Here is an 11,595-nt window from a genome sequence, read left to right as displayed (position 1 = left end):
ATGCACCCTCAATTTTGAGTCTCATAGGAAACGGTCTAAACACTTAAGTAAATTTCCCTGGGGTATTGTGTGTAGATTTTAGGATTTTTTTTTATTTCATCCATTTTAGAATAAGGCTGTAACGTAACAAAATGTGGAAAAAGTCAAGGGGTCTGAATACTTTCTGAATGCACTGTATATGACATACAGGTATTAACAAACTTGAACTTGAACTTAGAAGGGAAGGGGGAGTTCAACCAGAAAGAGTAGGGAAAAGATGGCTGGCTTTGTGGTTAGATTGTGAAAAATATAGAAAATACATAGGCGTTTAAGTTATGTGTCCTCAAATATTATGTAATCTAAAAAATCTCACATTAGCTGGTAGAACTGACTCATTGAAATTAATCATAGAGGTCTTATAACTTGTACAGGTATTTTTTGGGGGGCTCATGTCTTTTTTAATTCATATAGCCTAGGGGCTATGTAGCCTCTTATCTGTCATGTTTGGAGTTGTGTTGCTCTGTTATGCGGACACTTTTTCTTTACAGTTGAGTTGCCCTGGTCATGTCAGTATTCAGTAACTTTAAAGAGCAGCTGCCCCTAAAAAACAACTTCTCATTTAGAAAACAGCCTATGTGGCATTGATATGAGTCAGAAACATTTATTATACTGTCAAATTGACTCCAAAGTGTAAATAGGATAATTTTGGTCATAAAATCAGTCTCGTCCAAAATTGAGTTTTGTGAGACTTGTGGTCGCGACTGCATCACAACGTAAATGAAGTTTTTTTTTTTCAGTCTTGCCCACAGCTGGCAGCACACAAGTAATCATAAATTCGGTGTGCAGCTGCACGCGACCCAATCATAATGTGTGGTAAATTTGGGTTGACTTTGGATAACCCTATGTGGCTAGTTAGGGACCATCGGTAAATTACACAATTAATATGGGACAATATGTTGAATTTCCGATATCTCCAAATTGCAATAACTTAAAAACCTCAAACCAACTATAAATTGTAGAAATTCATATACAAATATTGACAGCATTTAATGAGACAACTAAAACATGTGCAACATGAAAATGTTGTCCCATTTATATTGTGTAATTTATTGATTAGGCCAGGCTATCCAGGGTCAAAGTCAGGTCGCACACCAGCCAGCTGAAGCTAATTGGCAAAATTATTTGTCACATTCTTCCCACCTGCGAACACACATCAAACCACACCCCGAAATCAAACTCACGTTTCAATTCAGTCATGGGCGCTAGCATTTCATAATGAACCAAATCTAAAACGAGGCCAAATCAGGAAGTCACCCTTTAAAACTTACTAATGACATGTTGTACCTCTACCTTGCTACCTGGCAGATGAGCCAAGCAGGAGAACAGATGAGAACAGCAGGCCAGTTGAGCACTTAGAACAGCAGCATCTAGTAGGGAAGAGGAGGATTTAGGCAACCCAGACACAGGCCCAAAACAAGTTAACAACTTCTTCGGGATCGGTGTCCCTTCCACGGGACGGTTGAGCTAATGTAGGCTAATGCAAATAGCATGAGGTTGTAAGTGACAAGAACATTTCCCTGGACATATCTGATATTGGCAGGAAGCTTAAATTCTTGTTAATCTAACTGCACTGTCCAATTTACAGTAGCTATTACAGTGAAATAATACCATGCTATTGTTTGAGGAGAGCGCATCATTTTGAACATATGTTTTTAATAAACATATTAGGCACATTTGGGCAGTCTTGATACAACATTTTTAACAGAAATACAATGGTTCATTGGATCAGTCAAAAACGTTGTGCATACACTTCTGCCATCTAGTGGACAAAATCTAAATTGCACCTGGGCTGGAATAATACATTATGGCCTTTCTCTTGCATTTCAAAGATGATGGTACAAAAAAATACAAAATAACTGTTGGTTTTGTCTTTGTATTGTCTTTTACCAGATCTATTCTGTTATATTCTCCTACATTCCTTTCACATTTCCACAAAGTTCAAAGTTCTTCCTTTCAAATGGTACCAAGATATCCTTGCTTCAGGGCCTGAGCTACAGGCAGTTAGATTTGGGTATGTCATTTTAGGTGAAAATTGCAAAAACGAAAGAGACACAAGACACAGAGACAGCAACAGAAGAATAGGTGATGGAGAAAGACATATCAGACAAGACATAGAGACCAGAACAGAAGAGGAGAGACACATCGGACAAGACAGAGACAGCAACAGAAGAATAAGAATCAACACCATTATCCCAGAAACCCTAGACCTACTCCAATTTGCATACCGCACCAACAGATCCACAGATGATGCAATCTCTATTGCACTCCACACTGCCCTTTCCCACCTAGACAAAAGGAACACCTATGTGAGAATGCTATTCATTGACTACACCTCAGAGTTCAACAACATAGTGCCCACGAAGGTCATCACTAAGCTAAGGATCCTGGGACTAAACACCTCCCTCTGCAACTGGATCCTGGACTTCCTGATGGGCCGGCCCCAGGTGGTAAGGGTAGGCACCCTCAGGGGTGCGTGCTCAGTCCCCTCCTGTACTCCCTGTTCCCTTATGACTGCACGGCCAGGCACGACTCCAACACCATCATTAAGTTTGTTGATGACACAACACTGGTAGGCCTGATCACTGACAACGATGAGACAGCCTATAGGGAGGAGGTCAGAGATCTGACCGTGTGGTGCAAGGACAACAACCTTTCCCTCAACGTGATTAAGACAAAGGAGATGATTGTGGACTACAGGAAAAGGAGGACCAAGCACACCCCCATTCTCATCGACGGGGCTGTAGTGGAACAGGTTGAGAGCTTCAAGTTCCTTGGCGTCCAAATCACCAACAAACTAACATGGTCCAAGCACACCAAGACAGTCGTGAAGAGGGCACGACAAAACCTACTCCCCCTCAGGAGACTGAAAAGATTTGGCATGGGTCCTCAGATCCTCAAAAGGTTTTACAGCTGCACCATCGAGAGCATCCTGACGGGTTGCATCACTGCCTGGTATGGCAACTGCTCGACCTCCGACCGCAAGGTACTACAGAGGGTAGTGCGTACGGCCCAGTACATCACCGGGGCCAAGCATCCTGCCATCCAGGATCTCTATAACAGGTGGTGTCAGAAAAGGGCCCTAAAAATTGTCAAGGACACCAGCCACCCTAGTCATAGACTGTTCTCTCTGCTACCGCACGACAAGCGGTACCGGAGCGCCAAGTCTAGGTCCCCCCCACGCTGCTGCTACTCTCTGTTATTATCTATGCATAGCCACTTTAATAACTCTACCTACATGTACGTAATTACCTCAATTACCTCGACACGGTGCCCCCGCACATTGACTCTGTACTGGCACCCCCTGTATATTGCCCCGCTATTGTTATTTACTGCTGCTCATATATTTTTTGTTATTCTTATCTCTTACTTTTTATTTTTGGGGTATTTTCTTAAAACTGCATTGTTGGTTAAGGGCTTGTAAGGAAGCATTTCATTTGAAGGAAGAACAGAACAGGCCATAACAGAAGAGGATAGACAAAGGAGACTGTAACAAACAAGAACCTGAGACAACAACAGACAAGACACAGACAGCAACAGACAAGACACAGACAGCACGACAGCGACAGCGACAGAGAGTGGAAAGAGAACAAAGGTGGGTTGAGCACACAGTAGACTGTATCACTTCAAGCTGCTCTATAGATTATATATATTTGTTTTATTTATTTGCACAAATTATAACAGATGAAATACAGACAGTGAAAAAGTAAAGCATGGTTTACAAAGAATTGCAGGTGAGGTGGAAAAGCCTGTGAAATTACTGTTAAAACAATTGTTGACTTTTACACGTTTCACAACCAGGACAGGACGAGAGAGGAGGGTAGATAAAAGACCGAAACTTTGAAGGCTAAGAGACAGTAACAGACGACACGGAGAAAACAATGAAGTGAGGCAGAGGAGGGGTGAGCACACAGTAGATTGTGTCAATTAAAGCTGCTGTATGGATTCTAATTACTGCATTTTGTGTGTGTGTGTGTGTGTGTGTGTGTGTGTGTGTGTGTGTGTGTGTGTGTGTGTGTGTGTGTGTGTGTGTGTGTGTGTGTGTGTGTGTGTGTGTGTGTGTGTGTGTGAGAGAGAGAGAGAGAGAGACAGTGTTTGGGGCTGTGGCATTCTTTAATCAGTTTGGCTCATTGGACAGGTCAGACTCTATGTTTGAAGTTGTTGAGTGGTATGGAGGGTTTTGGCAATACACTGTAGATGTATCTGTTCCAGACTAGACCCACAGTAGCTGCTGTTATTGAGTACTGGCAATTGGGAAGGTACAAGTTACCTGAAAAATATCTAACCTCTCAATGTTAATCTCAAAGTGCACCATTTAGCCGTTGAAATTCTTATTTTTTTCAGGGGGAGGATGCCCCAGGACCCTCCCAAATCCTTGAAACGCCCCTGCTGTAAAATGAATCATAACTTATTTAATCTGTAGCCTAATAAACTGAAAACGTTCCTGTGTCGTAGTGTGAGCCTTCATGCAACAATGACTACTGCCCTGTAGCACATACATCTGTAATCACGAAGTGCTTTGAGAGGCTGGTTATGGCACACATCAACTCCATCATCCCAAACCCACTCCAATTTGCATACCGCCTCAACAGATCCACAGACGACGCAATCTCAATTGCACACTGCACTCACCCACCTACATAAGAGGAATACCTATGTGAGAATGTTGTCTATTGACTACTGCTCAGTGTTCAACACCATTGTCCCCTCCAAGCTTGTCACCAAACTTAGGACCCTGGGACTGAACACCTGCCTCTGTAACGGAATCCTTGACTTCCTGACTGACCCCAGGTGGCGAGGGCAGGCTACATCACTTCTGCCACGCTGACCCTCAACACAGGGGCTCCACAGTGGTGTGTGCTTAGCCCCCTCTTGTACTCCCTGTTCACCCACAACTGCGTTGCTACGCACAACTCCAACACCATCATCAAGTTTGCTGATGACGCAACGGTGGTAGGCCTGATCACTGGCGACAATGAGACAGCCTACAGGGAGTTAGTGACCTGGCAGTGTTGGGCCGGAATAACAACCTCTGGAGCGGGTCGAGAGCTTTAAGTTCCTTCGTGTCCAAATCACTAAGAACTTAAAATGGTCCGCAACAGTGCCTCTTCCCCCTTAGGAGGTTGAAAAGGTTCGACAGCTGCATCACTGCTTGGTATGGCAATAGCACCGCCCTCGATCACATGGTGCTACAGAGGGTGGTGCGGACATCCCAGTACATCACTGGGGCCGAGCTCCCGCCATCCAGGACCTCTATATCAGGCGGTGTGAAAGGAAGGCCGTTATCGTTAAATACTCCAACCACCCAAGCCATAGACTGTTCTCTCTTCTTCTGCACGACGAGCGGTACCGGTGCATCAAGTCTGACACCAACAGGCTCCTGAACAGCCTCTATCCCAATGCTATAAGACTGCTAAACAGCCAACTAAATGGCTACAGGGATTATCTGACTTGATTTTGTATTTTATTTTTTATTTTTGCACTGTCTCTATGCACATTCACAGGGCCCTACACACTACACACACTGACACTCCAACAGACATACAAACACTCACTCTATCATTTGCTCACACACATAACATGCACACACATTTATACTAACTCTACAGAAACCCACTCACATACAATCATCATATACACTGCTGCTACACTGTTTATCATATATCCTGATGCCTAGCCACCTTACCCCTATAAATACACTATATATACAAAAGTATGTGGACACCCCTTCAAATTAGTGGATTTGGCTATTTCAGCCACACCCGTTGCTGACAGGTGTATAAAATTGAGCACAATCAAATCTATTTCTAAAGCCGTTTTTACATCAGCCGATGTCACAAAGTGCTATACAGAAACCCAGCCTAAATCCCCAAACAGCAAGCAATGCAGATGTAGAAGCAGGGTGGCTAGGAAAAACTCCATAGAAAGGCAGGAACCTAGGACGAAACCTAGAGAGGAACCAGGCTCTGAGGGGTGGCCAGTCCTCTTCTGGCTGTGCCGGGTGGAGATTATAACAGCACATGGCCAAGATGTTCAAATGTTCATAGATGACCAGCAGGGTCAAATAATAATAATCACAGTGGTTGTAGAGGATGCAACAGGTCAGCACCTCAGGAGTAAATGTCAGTTGGCTTTTCATAGCCGAGCATTCAGAGACAGCAGGTGCGGTAGAGAGAGAGAGAGTCGAAAACAACAGGTCCGGGACAAGGCACACAGCCGTGCAATTTCCATAGACAAACATTGGCAGAAGAATGGCCTTACTGAAGAGCTCAGTGACTTTAGACTTGGCACCGTCATAGAATGCCACCTTTCCAACAAGTCAGTTCGTCAAATTTCTGCCTGCTAGGACTGTCCCGGTCAACTGTAAGTGCTGTTATTTTGAAGTGGAAACGTTTAGGAGCAACAACGGCTCAGCCGCGAAGTGGTAGGCCACACAAGCTCACAGAACGGGACCGCTGTGTGCTGAAGCGTATAGTGCATAAAAATCGTCTGTCCTCGGCCTCAACACTCACAACCGAGTTCCAAACTGCCACGGGAAGCAACGTCAGCACAATAACTCTTCGTCGGGAGCTTCATGAAATGGGTTTCCATCGCCAAGCAGCCACACACAAGTCTAAGATCACCATGCGCAATGCCAAGCGTCAGCTGGAGTGGTGTAAAGCTCGCCGCCATTGGACTCTGGAGCAGTGGAAACGCGTTCTCTGGAGTGATGAATCACGCTTCACCATTGGGCAGTCCGACGGACGAATCTGGGTTTGGCAGATGCCAGGAGAACGCTACCTGCCCCAATGCATAGTGCCATCTGTAAAGTTTGGTGGAGGAGGAATAATGGTCTGGGGCTGTTTTTCATGGTTCGGGCTAGGCCCCTTAGTTCCAGTGAAGGGAAATCTTAACACTACAGCATACAATGACCTTCTAGACGATTCTGTGCTTCCAACTTTGTGGGAACAGTTTGGGGAAGGCCCTTTCCTGTTTCAGCATGACAATGCCCCTGTGCACAATGCGAGGTCCATACAGAAATGGTTTGTCGTGATCTGTGTGGAAGAACTTGACTGGCCTGCACAGAGCCCTGACCTCAACCCCATCAAACACCTTTGGGATGAATTGGAATGCAGACTGCGAGCCAAGCCTAATCGCCCAACATCAGTGTCCGACCTCACTAATGCTTGTGGCTGAATGGAAGCATATCCCCGCAGCACTGTTCCAACATCTAGTGGAAAGCCTTCCCAGAAGGGTGGAGGCTGTTACAGCAGCAAACGGGGGGACCAACTCCATATTAATGCCCATGATTTTGGAATGAGATGTTCGACGAACAGGTGTCCACGAACAGGTGTCCACATACACTACATGACCAAAAGTATCTACCTCTGTCGATACAGTATCCCTGCACATTGTAAATATGATACTGGAACTAACCCTGTATATAGTATGCTTACTTACTTTATCGGGTTCTTCTCATTAGTCTTTTTTGTTGATATTGTGTGTTTTTGTTCTACCTTGTTATTTTTAGTATTACATTGATATTGATCACTGCATTGTTGGGGTTAGAGCTTGCAAGAAAGGCATTTCACTGTACTTGTGCATATGACCTTACAACTTGAAACTTCAGCCTGTTGACCACAGAACAATTACTGTGCGACTCCATGTTTACTTCAATATCATTGGTCATTCTATCAATATTTACGCATTTAAGGCATTTCCACCGCTATTTCTGGCATAATTCATTTTACAGACACAAAAAGATCTCACCACGTCAATCAAACAAATTGTCTGTTTCGACACTTCCTGTTTCCATCCCACCTATCGTGATTTTTTTAATGACTTTACTCGCTTAAAACTATGGATGAAAACATGGTTAGAGAGTCAGTTATATTATTAGCCTAACTAATACCTATCCAATCTTGGAATGAATAGTAGGTTCTCTTACATTAGTCTGCAAATGCAATGATATATGCATGCAATACTTTATCATAAAGGTATATGTTTGTTGCTTCCCTTAACATGAAACTCACGTGCAGCCTATGCTATGGGATAATGTTGACTGCCAAAAGGCCTGCTTGCTACTCTGTCAGAAGAACTCAGTAGCCTTCATTGGTGGTTGAGGGCCTAACGTTTGTATGGTCTTTGTAATGCCCCTTGCGTGCCCAGGTGCCCCAGTATTTGCTCTTTTAGGTTCTTAAACAGTTTCCATTGCAAGACGTAATGAATACACCCACGATAACCACTGCTCCAATAAGGGTTAACCCTTTTGGAGGGGATGTTAACATGCCTACTTACAGGCAAGGGGTGCTACACTATACCTCCATTCAGGAGAGCGTGCCCCCACACTTCACTATACCAAGTCCCTCACGTGTGCACGCCTCTCCGATGGCCCCAAGGCACCATCCCACCTCTGCCACCTGTGTAGCGATTATTGCGAACGGCTAGTGTAACGCCCCTTGCTGGTCTCCAACTCAGGTATCACAACTCGTAGGCAGACCATATAACCACTGAAATGATTGTCAATAAATGGTAGCAGTTGCCGCTATGACTACATTTCAGAAGAGGTGTGTATCTGACAGACATGCCTGGTAAGTAATGCAGGTCAAGTACAAGACTGTGGTGCAGAAGACTCCTCTAGATGGCAGTATAAGACTGTTTTACTGTTCTAATGTCTGAAATCAAATGGATATTTAATCAAACACTGCTACAGGCACAAAGAAACAAACACTGCAATTATTAAATGCTTAAGTCGCCCGATAAATCTTGACAAAAATTGCAACATATTCCAGACTTTTCAAATCGAGGGGTGTCTTGCTATTCCCGATTTGCTTCCGAGGGAGACGTGCAATGTTGTGGACAGGTGTAGTCCTCCTGATTGAGGAAGAGAAGTAGCTTTGACTGTACAAAAATAAAGAAAATACAAAATAAACACATTTATGATTCCTAGAGACTCCATATTGACATCCTCTTCATAGCTCTTGCTGTTCAGACCAGTCCCTCTGCAAAGTCCTGGTCTAGCGGGTTAAAGAGTGATTGTAGGGTTGTAGAACTCAGGGGCTCAGGAACAGGGGTTTGTGTGTGTCAGTGTGTGCGACAGGAGGCGGGGTGCAGCACAGTGGAAATTCTTACAAAGAACAAGCGACACACAGAATGATTCCTTCCTGAGACATCGGTGTGTGTTTGTGTACAGTGATGAATGTTTGAGCGAGCTGCATGTGAGAAAATAAAAAAAACTAGCCTCAGTGGTCATGTTTGGCTTCTACGAAGAATCACAACAGGTTCGTATTCATATGTGCACACCAGGGGGTGGGGGGAATTAGTGTTTCTCACTGTACAAGTTCAGGTAGACTCTCCCTGAAATTGTAACTAAGTAACATGTTCGCTGCAAACAGAACACTTTTTGAACTCTACTGTTTTAGTCCATATTCTTTTGTTTGATGCCTAATGTACGATCCAGGTGCTGGCATATACAGTGCATTCGGAAAGTATTCAGACCCTTTCACATTGTTACGTTACTGCCTTATTCTGTAATTGGTTAAATACAAAATGTCCTCGTCAATCTACACACAATAGCCCATAATGACAAAGCGAAAACAGGTTTTTAAAACTTTTGTAAATGTACTAAAAACTGATACATTATTCAAATATTCATACCATTTGCTATGAGACTCAAAATTGAGCTCAGGTGCATCCTGTTTCCATTGATCATCCTTGAGATGTTTCTACAACTTGGAGTCCACCTGTGGTAAATTCAATTGATTGGACATGATTTTGAAAGGCACACACCTGTCTATATAAGGTCCCACAGTTGACAGTTCATGTCAGAGCAAAAACCAAGCCATGAAGTTGAAGGAATTGTCCGTAGAGCTCCGAGACAGGATTGTGTCGAGGCACAGATCTGGGGAAGGGTACCAAAAAATGTCTGCAGCATTGAAGGTCCCCCAAGAACACAGTGGCCTCCATCATTCTTAAATGGAAGAAGTTGAGGCACCAAGACTCGTCCTAGAGCTGGCCGCCTGACCAAACTGAGCAATCGGGGGAGAAGGGCCTTGGTCAGGGAGGTGACCAAGAAGCCGATGGTCACTTTGACAGAGCTCCAGAGTTCCTCTGTGGAGATGGGAGAACCAGAAGGACAAACATCTCTGCAGCACACCAGCAATCAGGCATTTATGGTAGAGTGGCCAGACGGAAGTCAGTCCTCAGTAAAAGGCACGACAGCCTGCTTGGAGTTTGCTGGAAGGCACCTAAAGGATTCTCACACCATGAGAAACAAGATTCTCTGGTCTGATGAAACCAATATTGAGCTCTTTGGCCTGAATGCCAAGCAACACGTCTGGAGGAAACCAGGCACCGCTCATCACCTGGCCAATACATCCCTACGATGAGGCACGGTGGTGGCAGCATCATGCTGTGGGGATGTTTTTCAGCGGCAGGGACTAGGAGACTAGTCAGGATCGAGGGAAAGATGAACGGAGCAAAGTACAGAGAGATCCTTGACAAAAACCTGCTCCAGCGCACTCAGGACCTCAGATTGGGGCGAAGGTTCACCTTCCAACAGGACAACAACCCTAAGCACACAGACAAGACAACGCAGGAGTGGCTTCGGGACAAGTCTCTGAATGTCCTTCAGTGGCCCAGCCAGAGTCTGGACTTGAACTTGATCGAACATCTCTGGAAAGACCTGAAAATAGCTGTGCAGCAACGCTCCCCATCCAACCTGACAGAGTTTGAGAGGATCTGCAGAGAAGAATGGGAGAAACTCCCCAAATACAGGTGTGCCAAGCTTGTAGACTCGAGGCTGTAATTGCTGCCAAAGCTGCTTCAACAAAGTACTGAGTTTTAAGGGTCTGAATACTTAAGTATATACACTTTTTTTTGTTGCAAAAATGTCTATAAACCTGTTTTTTCTTTATCATTATGGGGTATTGTCTGTAGATTGATGAAGGAAAACATTTAATCCATTTTAGAATAAGGCTGTAAAGTAACAAAACGTGGAAAAAGTGAAAGGGTCTGAATACTTACTGGATGCACTATAGTTGCATAAGCATAGTCAGCAAGGGTAACTTTAGTCAACTTCTTTCACCATCAAGAGGGAACACTAGATTACTCTCCCAACCACATATCATTTTGGAGCTTCTTATACTAATCACTTCTTGGAAATGCAGTGTACTGTACTCCATCCTTCACATTGTAATCCATTTGTGCCTACTGCCTAGTCTCTGTTCCTTGCTGGACGAACCCAGCACCTGGGTCTCAACCCTCCAACTCCAAACCTTGCCTGGTTACCCATCCACATCGTTCCAACCAAATAACATTTCTTCTCCACAATGAGTCTGGATTTGCCTCCCCCCCCCCCCAAAGATGTCTAGACCGTGAACACATTGACTGTTTTGATTGGTCCCAGAAACAGATTGGTTGGGTCAGAGCCAGCCTACATGAAGACGTTATCAACTTGGATTAGTTAGATTTGTTAGAAACCCTCCAATCGCTTATGAATTTGTTTTGTACAACGCCCCTCATTTTGATGTCACACAAACAGCTTCTAGGATAGTAGTTTAAGACTCAATGTATGTAGTG

The sequence above is a fragment of the Salmo salar genome, chromosome 19 (assembly GCF_965601325.2).
Source record: "Salmo salar chromosome 19, fSalSal1, whole genome shotgun sequence".
Classification (NCBI taxonomy): Eukaryota; Metazoa; Chordata; class Actinopteri; order Salmoniformes; family Salmonidae; genus Salmo; species Salmo salar.
The sequence above is the reverse complement of the archived record's forward strand: the minus strand, read 5'-3'. Positions refer to the sequence as shown.